This window comes from Cebus imitator, unplaced genomic scaffold, assembly GCF_001604975.1.
Source record: "Cebus imitator isolate Cc_AM_T3 unplaced genomic scaffold, Cebus_imitator-1.0 Scaffold7, whole genome shotgun sequence".
Classification (NCBI taxonomy): Eukaryota; Metazoa; Chordata; class Mammalia; order Primates; family Cebidae; genus Cebus; species Cebus imitator.
In genome coordinates this window covers 5816272-5832019 of record NW_016107322.1, presented here as the reverse complement: position 1 = coordinate 5832019, position 15748 = coordinate 5816272, and the positions used below count along the sequence as shown (strand labels likewise).

The window sequence follows — 15748 nt, the reverse complement described above, 5'->3', positions numbered from 1 at the left end:
TTTCTTTGTTATAAACTCTACTTTGTTTCATATAAATATGAGCACTCTAGCTTCTTTTTAAAAATGTTCGCTCTGTGTACTTTTTAAAATCCTTTTGCTTTTAAACTAAATGTCTTGATATTTAAAGCAGGTTTCTTCTAGATAATGTCTTAGGTATTGCTTTTTGATTCAATCTGACAAGTTCTGCTTTTTCAATGTTTTAATTGGGCTGTTCAGACAATTTAAATGTATTATGATTTTCAGTATAGTTGGATTTCTATTTATGATATTGCAATTTTTTTCTACTTGTCTCATCCATTCTTGTTCCTTTTTTCTTTTTCCTGTCTCTATTTTTGATTAATTACTATTTTAAAATTTATTTTATTTTTCCTATTAGTTTTAGTTTTTTGATTTTTATTGGATACTCTAGAGTTTATAATTTACATCTTTACCTTGCAATAATAGTATCTTTTCAAATAATATTGTAACAGTTCATGTGTACAGGAAAAACCTTATAAGAATATACTACTATTTTTAAACTTTCCATTATTTTTACTATTTGTGGCAAATTTATTTTTCTATGTACTACAAACACCACAATATATTTTTTAAAGTACAAAATTAGTTTTACGGGTTAAAAAATGTTTACATTTACCCACTTTATTTCCATTTCCAGTGCTCTTCATTCATTTGTACAGCTACAGATTTTTGTCTGATTTTATGTTCCTTCTGTCTGAAGGATGTCCTTTGACATTTCTTGTAGTGCAGTTCTATTGAGAGTTAATTCCCTCAGTGGTTGTTTTTCGGGAAGAAAAAAAGTCTTAATTTCATGTCAGTTTTTAAGAAATTTTCACTGGGTAAAAAATTATAGGTTGGCAGTTTTTTTTTTTCTCATTCAGCATATTAAAGGTTTTTCTTTATTATGTTTTAACAACTTTCTGAGCAGTTTGCGGTAATTCTTATTTTTGTTTTTTGGTAGGTAATATGTCTTTGTTTTCTTCTGACTGCTTTTAAAATGTTAACTTTAGCAGTAGTTGTCAGCAATTTAATTTTTTTATGTCTCAATGTGTTTTTCTTTAGTTTCATTCTGCTTGGGACTTTTTGAACTGCTTGAATCTATAGTTTGATACTTTCTTAACTTTTCTTCAAAAATTTGTTTTTTGTTTCTTCTACCTCTTCTCTTTTTGGTACTCCAATTATATGTAAGTTAGACTCTGCAAATTGTCTCATGGGTCACTTATTTTCTGTTCATTTTAGTTTCCAGACTTTTTCCTTTCTGTGCTTGCTTTATTTTGAATATTTTTTATTATTATGTCTTCAATTTTACTCACCTTTATTTCTGCAATGTATAATCAGCTGTTAATCTTATCCAGTGTATATTTTAAATATAAGATATATTTCAAGTATAAGATATTTCATCTCTAGAAGTCTCATTTGTGTCTTTTGAAATAGCTATCATTTCTTTTGTTATAAGGCTTATATTTCTCTTTCTTTTATCTTCTTCTGCATGTTGAGTATATTTGCAACACCTGTTTTAAAACAATTATTTATTTAAAAATCCCTGTCACTGTCATTTATGGGTTTGTTTCTATTCTAATTTTATGGTCATATGGACCCACTTTTCTGCATACCTGGCAATTTTTTATTGGGTGCAATATTAGGTAAGATTGCCATAAGAAAATACCATAGATATTTATTTCTTCACAGTTCTGCAGGCTGGGAGTCCAATTAAGGTCCAGTATGGTTCGTTTCTGGTGTGATTCTCCTTCTGGTTTACAGACAGCACCTTCTTGCTGTGTGTTCATGTGACGTTTTCTTTGTGCATGTTAGGGAGAAGGGGCAGATAGAGAGCGAGAGATCTCTAGTGTCCCATCTACCTTTTATAGGGACACTAATCCTATTGGGTCAGGGCCACACCCTGATCCCCTCATTATAAACTTAATTACCTCTATAAAGGCCGTAGCTCCAATAAAATGACGGGTTGGGATTCAACGTATAAATTATGATAGACATAATTCAAGACTGAAGAAGATCTCCTCTGTAAATCTCTCTCTCTCTCTCTCTCTCTCTCTCTCTCTCTCTTTCCCTCTCCCTCCCTGTCTCTGTAATATCTTCTACAAATGCGAGCTTCTTTGGTGTCTTCAATCTGCAATCATTGATTCTTCAATTCAGACAGACTGCCAGGCTCTGTTTGGGTTTGCCCTCCTTCCCTGTGGCTTGGAAACCACCTCTGTTATAGCAGTAAGATGTAATGCCTGTAGGACAATTTTATAAACTATAGACTACTCAACTATAATTTATGTTATACACTGTGAATGATGCTTTATAATAGGTAAGTTCTCATATCCAGTGGCTCTGCTTCTATGTTTCCCCGTCCTGTCTTTTATCCATATCACATTAAAAGTGGCCTTTCTAACGTGTGAATCTGGTTGTGCTTCTCTTCTGCTTAAAATCTTTCTATAACTCCCTCAAGATGAAGCCCAAAGGCATTAGGAATGCTTGTTTGGTTTTTACGACTTTCCTCCTTCATAGCCTATTGACCTCATCTTGTGCCCTATTGCCCATTACACTTGATTCTCTAGCCATAACAAGGTGCTTCATGCTTCTTCTCTCCTCCTTGGCTTTGCAAACACAATCTGCATCTGTCAAAAAAAGCAAAAAAGAACTAACCTTGTAGGACTTTTGTGAGAATCAATTAATTCAATACATGTAAAGTATGTAGAACATTGCCCAACACATATCAATTATTCAATAAAGGTTAGCTATTATTACTATTATCGGTCAAACAGTACAATCTATATACACTCTGGAAACACCAGAATATATAATGTATTATTTATAGCTTAAAATATACTTTGAAGTAAATTATTTTTAAGTTCTCCCAGATATCCACAGTCAGTTTTAAAAAAATAATAGGAACAATTGAACCTGAAAGGTGATTATATATTTTTCATATTCAAATGTATATAGCATAATAATTTTCCTTTCAAATCATTTGGCTCTTTTAACATTGGAATTTATCTAATACATTTCAGAAAATTTGTGGAAAATGATTTGGTAAAATGCTCTTTCAACTGTTACTGTATTTTCTTTATTATAAGGAAGTAAAACAATAGTTCTATACCGCTATTTACATTTTATTTAATGTTTTAATATAACTAAACTCTTTTACACTATTTTACTAAATTCTCATAACTATCTTATTTTACATATAAATGTGGCATTTCAAAAAACATTAAAACTTATTTTTTAAAATAAGGTTTTCCATTCACATATGTGCATTACAGACAGCAACTTTAGCAGAAAAAAATTACTGGAAGCAACTTTCTAAAACTTAATTTCTGTTTTAATGCTCAATACTGCTATCTTCTCAGGAAGAAAAGTGTGATATTTCTCTTTTCTCTATAGGATTTTTTGGGTGGGTGTCAAATCTCCTTCCACTTCCGGGAAAAGTTAACATCATTATGTTCCCATACAAGGAAAAAGCAAAGGGATTGCTGGACAGAATGGGCCAGCTGGTAGAAAACTACGAACAGGATGTGATTTTGAATTTCTTAATTCATGAATGAGAATTAAGCTATATTCCCACAGAATAGTAGCAGGTAAATCTTCCAGACATGAAAAATGAAAGTACCAAAGCTGGGATGAAGGACAAAAATATCTCTGGGCTGATGGAGAAAAGAGGTTTTTGGTTCTTGGAAGCAACGTGTACCTGCTCACATAGGGTATCGCAGAGATGGCAGAACCAACAAGAGGTTAGAGGTACCTGACTTTGATGGCCTCCAAGTTGGAGCTTAGTACAACATGAGTGACAACTCTTTCTCCAAATGGATCTTGGTGAGGGGTTCTGGCAACAATGGGAACTTTAGTTTGATGACCATGAACCTCCTTATCTCCTGGACCATGTAGACCTGAGATGTTTGTATGATCTTGCATTGTCTCAGAGGAATTAAAGAAAGCCCCAGAAGTGGTTAACTTTTGGACTACCCACGAATTTAGCTATTGTAATTTTGATTTGGAACAAATTTTATTTTAAAAATCACTTAGAAAAATGATATTATTTAGTCTGCTGGTATCATAGAATAGCTTACACATGGAAAACTTACCTGTTGCCCACGCTGGAGTGCAGTGGCATGATCATAGCTCACTGTAGCCTTCAACTCCTGGGCTCAAGCAATCCTCTCACCTAAGCCTTTCCAGTACGTGGGACTCCAGGCACATGCCACCACACCAGGGTAATTTTTAAAAATTAAAAAGTTTTTGGCCAGGCATGGTGGCTTATGCCTGTAATCCCAGCACTTTGGGAGGCCTAGGTGGGCAGATCATGAGGTCAGGAGATTAAGACCATCCTGGCTAACAAAGTGAATCCCGTCTCTACTAAAAATACAAAAAAAAAATAAAGCTGGACATGGTGGCATACGCCTGTAATCCCAGCCACTTGGGAGACTGAGGCAGGAAAATTGCTTGTATCTGGGAGGTGGAGGTTGCAGTTGAGCTGAGATCGCACCATTGCACTCCAGCCTGGGCAACAGAGTGAGACTCTATCTCAAAAAAAAATTTTATTTTGCAGATTCAGGGTGTCACTATATTGCCCTGGCTGGTCTTGAACTCCTGGCCTCAAGTGATTCTTCCACCTCAGCCTCCTAAAACACTGGGAATATAGGTATGAGTGCATTTAACTGTTAAATGTGCCACTCACCAATAATACATTTTTTTGCACAGTTTTCATAAATATCTATTTTATTATTATTTTATTTTATTATTTTGAGACAGTCTCTCTCTGATGCCCAGGCTGGAGTGCTGTGGAACAATCTCAGCTCACTGCAACCTCTGCCTCCCAGGTTCAAGCAATTCACTTGCCTCAGCCTCCTGAGTAGTTTGGATTATAGGTGCACACCACCATGTCTGGCTAATTTTTGTATTTTTAGTAGAGACTGGCTGGCTCTACTAAAGTCAGGCCACCTTCAACTCTTGACCTCAAATGATCCACCCACCTCGATCTCTCTAAGTGCTGAGATTACAGGTGTGAGCCACTGTGCTTGGCCTAGATATCTTTTTATTTATTTATTTATTAATTAGAGACAGAGTCTCATTCTTGCCACCCAGGCTGGAGTGTAGTGGTGTGATCTCGGCTCACTGCAACCTCTGCCTCCCCAGTTCAAGAAATTCTCTTGCCTCAGCCTCCCAAGTAGCTGGGACTACAGTAACATGCCACCACGCCTGGCTAATTTTTGTAGTTTAATAAAGACAAGTTTTCGCCATGTTCATCAGGCTAGTCTTGAACTTCTGGCCCCAAGTGATCCACTCACCTAGGCCTCCCAAAGTGCTAGGATTACAGGCATGAGCCACTGGGCCTGGCCTACGTATCTTTAAATAATGCATATGTGACTGTGCATCTGCAGCATTGGTATCTAGGCAGATAATCAGTTCATCTATAAAGCAGCTATCAAGTAACCGTCAAATATTTAAAATACAGCTCTTGTTTAGATCATTCTTAGTTTTGATCACCTTTTTTTGTTGGGTGGTGGGGAGCCCTGCTGGTCACACTGGAAATATACTAAGGCCAAATCTTCCGACATCCTGAAGGTTTCTTTCAGCTGGATTAAGCTCTTAACTCCAGGGCAAGCCCAAATTTGTGGCCTCCTGCATAATGCTCTTCCTGTCTACCAGAGTCAACAGTATTTGTTGGGCTCGATGTCTGAGTGCAGCTCACTCCAGTTAATTAGAGTTGTTGACTTTTGCAGAAATGGAAGCAGTGAGATCGAACCGATATTTAGCAGCAATGTGAAAATCAGTGCAGTTGGTACCTGATATCCTAGTAAGATGCACTGAAGTGTCCAGATTTTCACATACTTTCTGATAAATTGATTCTCCAAATTCTGTCCCATCATTGACATTAGTGTGTAGTTGGAAGTCTCCAGTCCTATATAGCCCACTGTGAAGTTATTCCTTGTCAGCTTTGATTTGACACTATCAAAGGTCATCTGGTACCCAACAAGCCAGCCTCATTACCAAAGACAGCCAAACCATGGGTTTCAGCTCCTGCAAAATGAAAGCCAACATCACAACCAAAGTGTATACATACTGCTTATAAGAGGACTTGATCTTGTCACTTTTCTCTCCTGTGTTTGGTGAGAAGGTAGTATCTAATGTCAGTTTCAAACCTCGTCAAATCTGGTCTTCAGTTGTGATTTCTGTTCCCAGACTGTTCTGTTTCCAGAGTGTTCCACTTTTCTGAGAAAGTCAGACCATAATCACACCATTTATATTTAGTCTCCAAAATCCCAGTAATTTTACCAGTGTCTGTATTAAATGAACCAGATGTTGAGAATTCCATGTCACTGCATGACTTTTTTTTTTTCTCCTCCAGTTTCAGTAACTCTGAACCAAATCCTTCATAGAAAATATCTCTGACAGCGATGCCTTAGGTCAGCATGTGATGGAGGAATACACATTGGCCATGCTCAGGTCTGTCTATAGGTCACCATGGTGAAGACTTGGGAAGAGATAAACTGGCATTCTCCTGGTGGGGAGTACCCCCACTGCTTTGTTTACAGCTGAGGCCACTCAATTTGCCTGAGGTTGTGTTGTAGTTGCCTTGGCTGAAGGACAAAGTAGAGGCACCATTCCACTTGCAGCCCAAATGTTTTTAAAATGAAAAAATATTTTTGAGCTGTATTAGTAGTTTCTTTAGAAATAGAATCAATAAGATACAATCAATAACATAGATAGATAATAGAAGATAAAATGAAATTTATTATGGGAACTGGATCACACACTTGTGGAGGCCAAGAAGCTCCATGATCTTTCATCTGCAAACTGGAGAACTAGGAAAGTCATTGCTATAATTCAGCTTGAGTTGGAGAGACTGATTATGTAAATCTTAGTCTAAGGCCAAACGGTTAAGAACCAGGGGCCTCCTTAGTATAAATCCATGCCCAAAGGCCAAGCTCTGATGTCCAAGGGCAGCATAACCTGGATGTCCCAGCTTAAGAAAAGAGCTAAATTCTTCCCTTCCGCTGCTTATTTTGTTCTATCTGGGCCCTCAAAGGATTGGATCCACATCCACATTGGTGAGGGCAGATCTTCTCTACTTAGTCTTCTGATTCAAATGAAAATCTCTTCAAGAAACACCTTCACAGACACACCAGAGATAATATTTTACCAGCTATCTGGGTATCTCTTAACTCAATCAAGTTGACATGTAAAATTAACCATCACATTAGCTTTATTTCTAGTAGTAGATTCTTGATAAATATTTGTTGAATGAGCAAATGTGATATTCTTTTTTAATAATAATAACTATATTTCTAAAATAACTGTTACTGTTTAGTAAGTACCAAACTCTACTATTTTTATGATTGAACCTCATTAAGCTCTCACAACAAATTGTGATGGAAAAATCATAAGGAAACTGAAGCTTAGATAAACAAAGTACCTTGCCTGAAGTTAAACAACCAATCCGAAGATTAAACCAGAGAGCTTGTCTCCAGAATCCAGTCTGAATCACTATCTAGCGTGCCTTTATTTTAGCCACCCATGAACAAATAAATTTAGTAACCCTCTTGGCTAAAACATCTGGCACATATAGTTTGGTTATATATGATTGACAGAATTTTTGCACATGTATTACTTTTTATTAAAATTGTTATAGTGATTAGCATGCTTATATTTTCCCAAATGTGTTCTCATCTCAAATTCTAAAATCAGTGGGTTGTCTTTAAGAGAAAGAACTGGTTTATATCTTTTAGGCTCAATTCTTGGAGTGATCAATCCTAATGTTCATCTTCTTTCCAGTTAGTAAGGTCTGGGTCCTTGCATTTTTTTTTTTTAATTCTCTTTTTAAATGTAATAGAAAAGAAGTAGCTTTGGGCTTTGCCCAGTATGTTCCTGAGTTGTGATGCAATTGTCTGTAATAAGGACATCAATAACTGTAGAAGCAACAGTGTTTATTTACCTTGCCTTTGTTTCCCTCTAGCCTGTTGGGAACAACATTTTTCACTGTGTGGGTTTGTCTGTGATGGAGAGGACTACAACAATAACTGTGGTTGCCACCATTTTTGCCTAGGGTTGAGGGACAGGTACTTTCCATTGTGATTCAAAATAAGTAATTTCTGAGAGAAATAAAATGGCTTCTCTTGCTGTACTTTTTCCACAGCTAATGATTAGCTGTGGAATATGGAATGATTACATCTCTGTAACCAGAAGCCTTTTTGCATGATTTTGATAATGATACATCCTAAACAAATATGGGAAGTATGATGATGCTTGAGATACACCACATTTTCCTCTTTTACTTTCTAATTTCCTCCTTTCCTCTCTCCTTTTCTTTCCGGACTGTGTGTGTGTGTGTGTGTGTGTGTGTGTGTGTGTGTGTGTGTATACACTTTGGTATGTCTCCTAACGAAGTCTTTTCATCTCAAGCTTCCTAATGTATCTGGAATTTGTCCACTCCTCTCTGTCTCTGAGTTCCCTCCTCACTTCTGTCATTCCCAGCCAACCTCCTCATTGGTGTCTTTACTTGTGTTCTGTTTCCTAATTGTTAATTCACCACACAACATTTAAAAGATGTTTTACAAATGAATATTTGAGTATTCCTGTTGCTTAAAAATATTTGGTGGCTGCCTCAAATCATTAATATTTTTAATCTTCATGATTATGTTCCTGAAAACATTCTCTAGCCACATTCATTTACTCAATCATTAGATTTTGTGTGTTTTTGACTGTCATCATCGTAAGATATTTTGTGTCATCAATCAGTATATATACCACACATAAATACACATGTGCCTAAAACAAAATTTCACAAAATACCTACCTTTTCTACACACATATATCCATGTACCTATGTGACATAGATTTACAATATATGTGTAGATATTTAATGTATATTACTCCTCATTACATGGGACCAGGAAATAATGTTTGTCCCATTTGTGTACTTATGTCCAACATTTAGAATTTTGCCCAGTGAAGAATAGGTACTCAGGATATATTTGTTGTTAAGAAGCCAAAAGGTAAAATAATCTTTATAAAAGAATGCTATATAAGTGGTTCACCCTCAGGAACTTCCAGTAAAATAGTTTTTTTGGTAGAAAAAGTAAAGCTAATAAAATATTTTCTATTTATTGATGTGATTTTATGTGTTAACTAAAAGCCACACTTATAATAATTTTCTTTTGAAATAAATAATAGTTACTTCAGGGATAGAGTTTCACATATTGCACATTTTAATATATACTATACAACACAGGGAAACAAACCACATAAAAATTTTGTGTTGCTTCGTTTAAGGTAGAATATTACATTCATTTTGTTCTGATCTGTTTGGCTTTAGGCAGAGATATATTTTCATTTACTAAACAAGATGCATCATTGTAGAATCCCTTAAGTAGGCACTGAGTACCTAAAAGCTTTAGGTGTTAATAGAGGGTGTTTGGAAAACTGATGAAATGGGAATCTGGGCTGCACAGGTAGGATCCATTTAATTTGGGAGCATGCAGGAGTCAGCTTTAAGGGAGATTCGTTATTTGGTTAATAAAACCATCTAGCATATGTGATTGGTGTGGAATTGCATTGATAAACTTCCTTTCTAGAATATTTGAGCTGGCTATTGAGCCTTTCAGCTTTCAGTGTTGAATATAATTTATATAAGCCTTAAGCACTAAAACCAAGTACTTTCATGTGTTGACAGTTTCTTGGACTTTATATAGTCCAGCTTTATACCAGGGTTTGAATGAGGCAGAAGTGCATTATTCCAGTCTTCAGAGACACCAACATACATCAGGTACAGTGATTGAGAGATTTCCTAAAATCATCTATTATTTGCTTTCTTAATATCAACTGTAGTTATCATTTCTTCTAAAATTATTTTAAAGAAGAATAGGGTTATTTCTTAGTGCTTTTTTATAAATAAAAAAATGGAAAGGAAAACAGACTCAAAGATTGACAGTAATTGGGGTCCAGTCTTTGCATTTTTCTATTAAACCCTTGAACTCCTACATGATATAAATGGCATGTCCTTCTTACAGTGATTTAGTAGATAGGAATTGACTGAACTACAATGAAAAGGTTAAATTATAAAAATTTGACAGAATTTTTGAAAACAGTTATTTAAAAATTATCCATGTAAATTAAAAGAATTTATTGCATGCTTTTCTATTTCCTGCCCAGCCTTTAAACTTTTATTTTGCAGTGATGGTATTATTTTTCTTTCTCAGCAAGATATGGAGATGCTAATTGTTTATTCCAGTCACACAGTCTTTATATTTGTGATCCTTCCCAGACCACCTGTGCTAGAGTATGTTGTTAGTACTACCCTGGGAATCATGTAGAAGCCTTGGTTACTTAATGTCAGGAGGTGATCCTAGCTAAAGTCACTTAGAAAAAGGACAAGGCAAGTCCTAATCTTAAGAAAAAAACAGTTGCATAAGAGGATAATATATGCTCAGTACATAAGAGCTGCCTTTTCTCTAAATCTTGCCATCATTTGCTATATTTTTTGTCTTTTTGATAGCCATTCTATTTGCATTTCCCTGATGATTAGAAACATTTACCACTTTTTTTCATATACCTGTTGGCCATCTTTATGTCTTCTTTTGAGAAATGTCCACTCAGATCCTTTGCCCACCTTGTAATGGTGGATAAAAATGTCTTTATTTTTTGCTGTTGAATTATTTGAGTCCCTTGCATAATCTTGTTATTAGTCCCTTGTTGGACACACAATTTGCAAATATTTTCTCCTGTCCTACAGATAGTGTAATACCTCCAGCTGTGTTCTTGCTTAGGATTGCTTTGGCTGTTCAGGGTCTTTTGTAGTTATATACAAATTTTAGTATTGTTTTTTTTCTATTTCTGTGAAGAATATCATTGGTATTTTAATAGGAATTGAATTGAATCTGTAGATTGCTTCGGGTAGTATTGTCATTTTCATGATAGTCATTATTCTGGTTTATAAGCATGGGCTGTCTTTCCATTTGTTTGTGTCTTCTTCAATGACTTTCATTCAGTGGCTTTCATCAGTTTTTCTGACAGAGATCTCTCACTTCCTTGGATAAATTTATTCCTAGGTATTTTTTTTGGTAGTTATTATAAATTTGTTCCTAGGTATTTTTTTTGGCAGTTATTATAAATGGGATTGCTTTCCTGATTCTTTTTCAGCTAGTTTATTATTGATTTTAAGAAATACTACTGACTTTTGTATTTTGATTTTGTATCCTACAATTGTACTGGATTTTGTTATCAGTTCTAAGGGGTTTTGGTGCAATCTTCAGATTTTTCTAGACATAAGATCATATTGTCTATGAAAAAATGCTCATCATCACTGGTCATCAGAGAAATGCAAATCAAAACTACATAGAGATACCATCTCACGCCAGTTAGAATGGCGATCATTAAAAAATCTGGAGACAACAGATGCTGGAGAGGATGTGGAGAAATAGGAACACTTTTACACTGTTGGTGGGAGTGTAAATTAGTTCAACCATTGTGGAAGACAGTGTGGTGATTCCTCAAGGACATAGAAATAGAAATTCCATTTGACCCAGCAATCCCATTACTGGGTATATATCCAAAGGATTACAAATTGTTCTACTATAAGGACACGTGTACACGAATGTTCATTGCAGCACTGTTTACAATAGCAAAGACCTGGAACCAACCCAAATGCCCATCGACGATAGACTGGATAGGGAAAATGTGGCACATATACACCATGGAATATTATGCAGCCATCAAAAACGATGAGTTTGTGTCCTTTGTAGGGACATGGATGAACCTGGAAACCATAATTCTCAGCAAACTGACAGAAGAGCAGAAGATCAAACACCACATGTTCTCCCTCATAGGCGGGTGTTGAACAATGAGAACACATGGACACAGGGAGGGGAGCACTACACACTGGGGTCAGTTGGGGGGAAATAGGGGAGGGACGGTGGGGGGTGGGAAGCTGGGGAGAGATAGCAAGGGGAGAAATGCCAGATGTAGGTGATGGGGAGGAAGGCAGCAAATCACACTGCCACGTGTGTTCCTATGCAACAATTTTGCATGTTCTTCACATGTACCCCAAAACCTAAAATGCAATAAAATAAATAAATGGGAAAAAAAAAAGAAAAAAAAAAGATCATGTTGTCTGCAAAATGGGACACTTTGACTTCCTCTTTTCCAATTTGGATTTTTTTTTGTTTTTCTCTCACCCAATTGCTCTGTCTAGGACTTTCAGTACTATGTTGAATAGGAGTGGTTAAAGTGGGCATTCTCATCTTGTTTCCAGTTCTTGAGGAAAGGCTTTCAGCTTTTTTCTATTCAGTGTAATGTTATCTGTGTGTTTACCATATATGGCTGTTATTAAGTTGAGATATTTTCCTTCCTTGCTTAATTTGTTGAAAGTTTTTTATCAGGAATGTATGTTTAATTTTGCCAAATTTTTTTTCTGAATCTGTTGAGATAATCATAGTTTTGTCCTTTATTCTATTGATTTGATGTATTACATTTATTAACATGCCTATGTTGAACCGTCTTTGCATCCCTGGGATAAATCTCTCTTGATTTTGGTTCATTCTTTTTAACTTGTTGTAAGATTTAGTTTGCTATTATATTGTTGAGGATTTTTGCATCTATATTCATCAGAGATATTGGCCTGTGATTTTCTTAGTTTTTTGTTGTGTCTTTGTCTGGTTTTGTTACCTAGGTAATACTGGCCTTATAGAGTGAGTTAGAAAGAATTCCCTCTTTCCACTATTTTGGAATAGTTTTAGAATGATTGGTGTTAGTTTTTCTTCAAATGTTTGGAAGTATTCAGCAATAAAGCCATCAGTCATGGGCTTTTCTTTTTTGGGAGACTCTTTATTACTCATTGAATCTTGTTACTCATTAATGGTTTGTTCAGGTTTTCTGTTTCTTCCTGGTTCAATGTTAGTAAATTGTATGTGTTCAGGAATGTATCCATTTCCTCTAGGTTTTCCAATTTGTTACCATATAGTTGTTCATAATTGTCTCTAATGATCTTTTTTATTTCTGTGATATCAGTTGTAATGTACTTTTTGTTGCTGATCTTATTTGAATCTTCTTTCTCTTTTCTTAGTCTAGCTAGCAGTTTATCAATTTTGTTTATCTTTAAAAAAAACTTTTCACTCTTTTTATTCTTTGTATTTTTTTAGTTTGTACTTTGTTTAGTTTTACTCTGATCTTTATTATTTTTTTCTTTTACTAATTTTGAGATTCGTTTTTTTTCTTGCTCTTCTAGCTTCTTGAGGTGCATAATTAGGTTGTTTATTTGGAATCTGTCTACTATTGATGTAGGTGTTTATTGCTACAAGCTTCCCTCTTAGCATTGCTTTTGTTGTATCTCATAGGTTTTGGTATATTGTGTCTCCATTTTCATATGTTTTAAGAAAATTTTAAGTTCCTTCTTAATTTCTTAATTGATTAGTGGCTGTTCAAGATTATGTTGCTTAATTTACATACATTTGTACAATATCAAAATTTCCTCTTGTTATTAATTTCTATTTTGTTCCATTGTGACTTGAGAAGATCTTGGATATGATTTAGATTTTTTAAAAATTTTTGAGGCTTTGTCTTATGTCTCAATATGTGATCTATCCTGAGCAAAACTCCAGTTTCTTACAGGTGGATGGAGATAGAAAAGTCAGTCTTCGGCAAAGACAAACAGAGCAGATAAGTAGAAAGGAGAAGTGAGCAATATTACAAATTCTGAAACAGAGAATGAGTTGTTGGTTTCATTATTCCATATGACTATGTTAATTCCTCTTGAGAGGTATGTGTATAATCTAGGAAACACGAGACATTTCTGAATCCAGAAATAGTAGAAGTAGCTTCCTCCTGGTAATGGTGCTGTGCTGTCAGTTTACTGATCTTGGTGGCTAACAAATGATGTCAGTGATGTTGCGGTCCTGAAGCAAGCTGTTAAACTGAAACTTCCCAATTTTCCAGACAGCTTTCTGTCATCAAAGAGGCAGTTGTTTCCTCCATGGTGCACTTCTGAATTGTGACTTTAGGAGTTCTTCCTGAAGGTTCTGCTTAGAGTGCTTTTGTTCGTTTCTCCCAGTGATTCTGTAAGTCATTTAGCACCCTGTAATATATAAGTTGGGGCTGAACATATCAAGTGTGGATTCTCTTCTCTGAAACTGAACTTTAACAAATACGATAATTACAGCATTTAAAATACTACAAGGTTATACTATATATTTATTCATTCATATGTGCTTGAGAGTCATTGGTAAACAGGCAGTGCCATCATGGAATTTACATGCTAGTGGAGTAAGACACACAATAAGCAATAAACAGAAAAGAATAAGTACATAATATATCATGTGAAAAGGGAATAAGAGCTAAGAAAGAAGTGGAAAGTGTATCTGTAATTTTAAATAAGGTGGTCAGGGTAGGTGACATCTGAGCAAAGACTCAATTGAAAGAGATTTTGTATCATGATTTTAATACCATTTCATTATACAAGCTTGAAGATGAAACTTTAATATTTTCTCTCTAATATTTTATCTCTTAGTTTCTCTTTAATATTTTATCTATAATAATTCTATATAACATTTAAAAAATTTCATGTTGATCTCGTATTTGTCAAGTATCATCATACATCTTCTTCAGATAACTGATACGTAGGCATTCATACAAGTCTTTTCCCCGAATTCATTTGTACAGATGGTAGGATTTTCCTTTCTTATATCTCATTTATAGCCAGAGCAATTGAAGAGTAGGTTAAAACTGATAAGGAGTTAAGTAAAGACCATTAAGTTACAGTTGTACAAGTAATATTTTAAATTTTGGTGATTATAACAATATCAAAAGAGAATTTTGCATAGGGTGAAAGTTTCAAATGATTATGAGTTCCACGAAACCTCAGAAATCATGAGTTTTGACAATTCTTAGAATGTATGAATCTCTTACATAACAGCAAAGATCATTCCAATTTGTCAAAAATCTCTTCAAATTTAACAGATATTTTATTTGTGATTTACTGAGGCCTATGAACATGAAGTTTTTCCCTTCTTTGTTGTAGCCACTAATCTTTATTTGTGTGGCTTGAAGTTTTCACTAAATATTTTGGATCTTTTATCACACATTATATTATTGATCAGTAATACACTTGAAATGTACTAAAAACCCTGTCATTGGTACTCACTCAACTGTGCCTTTCTACATACTTGAAATTTTATTTTTCAAATTCTAATAGCTGAATTTTACTTTTTTCATTAAATTTTATCTTGTTAGATTTCAGTCATTTTTATGACTATTGAATCTAAGTAAGCCCTGACTCCTGACTCTTTTTTTAGATAAGCAATTTTGGTTTCCCTTGTTGTCTTCTTTATACTCTCCTCTTAATTCATGAGACTAATGAGTCTTCTTAAATGTATGTCAGATTGGAAGACTATTTCTGTCAGCAGATACCAGACATGTTTTACTGACTGCCCATCAAAATTCCACACTCATAGGAATGATCCTCTAGACATTTATACATCACCCAGCCATTTGTACCTAAGAATAATTATTCTGCCATTTATACATTTACTGGTGTAAAATAGTGTTCCCATTGAGTAGATGAACTGCTGTATGATTCTCTTGTGTGAATTTGCTACAGCTTTTTTTCTGTCTTTTTAAAGTGAAGTCATATCATAAGCTTGAAATGCTATTAGGATTAAATGAAATAGTAAAATAATCCCTAATATATAAGAAGTGTCCTATGAGTTTAAGTTCTCATCATTTCTCACTTTGCCTTCTTTTTTATTATATATTTAAA

At 34.8% G+C, this 15748-nt stretch overlaps 1 long non-coding RNA gene and 1 pseudogene across 1 annotated transcript in view; one reads left to right on the top strand and one right to left on the bottom strand.

Annotated features, from left to right (window-relative positions):
• The window catches only part of LOC119472863, a 112164-nt gene that overhangs the window by 26836 nt on the left and 69580 nt on the right, over positions 1–15748 (top strand). The gene's annotated exons all lie outside the window — the stretch shown is intronic.
• LOC108312026 lies at positions 5582–6467 on the bottom strand (annotated as a pseudogene).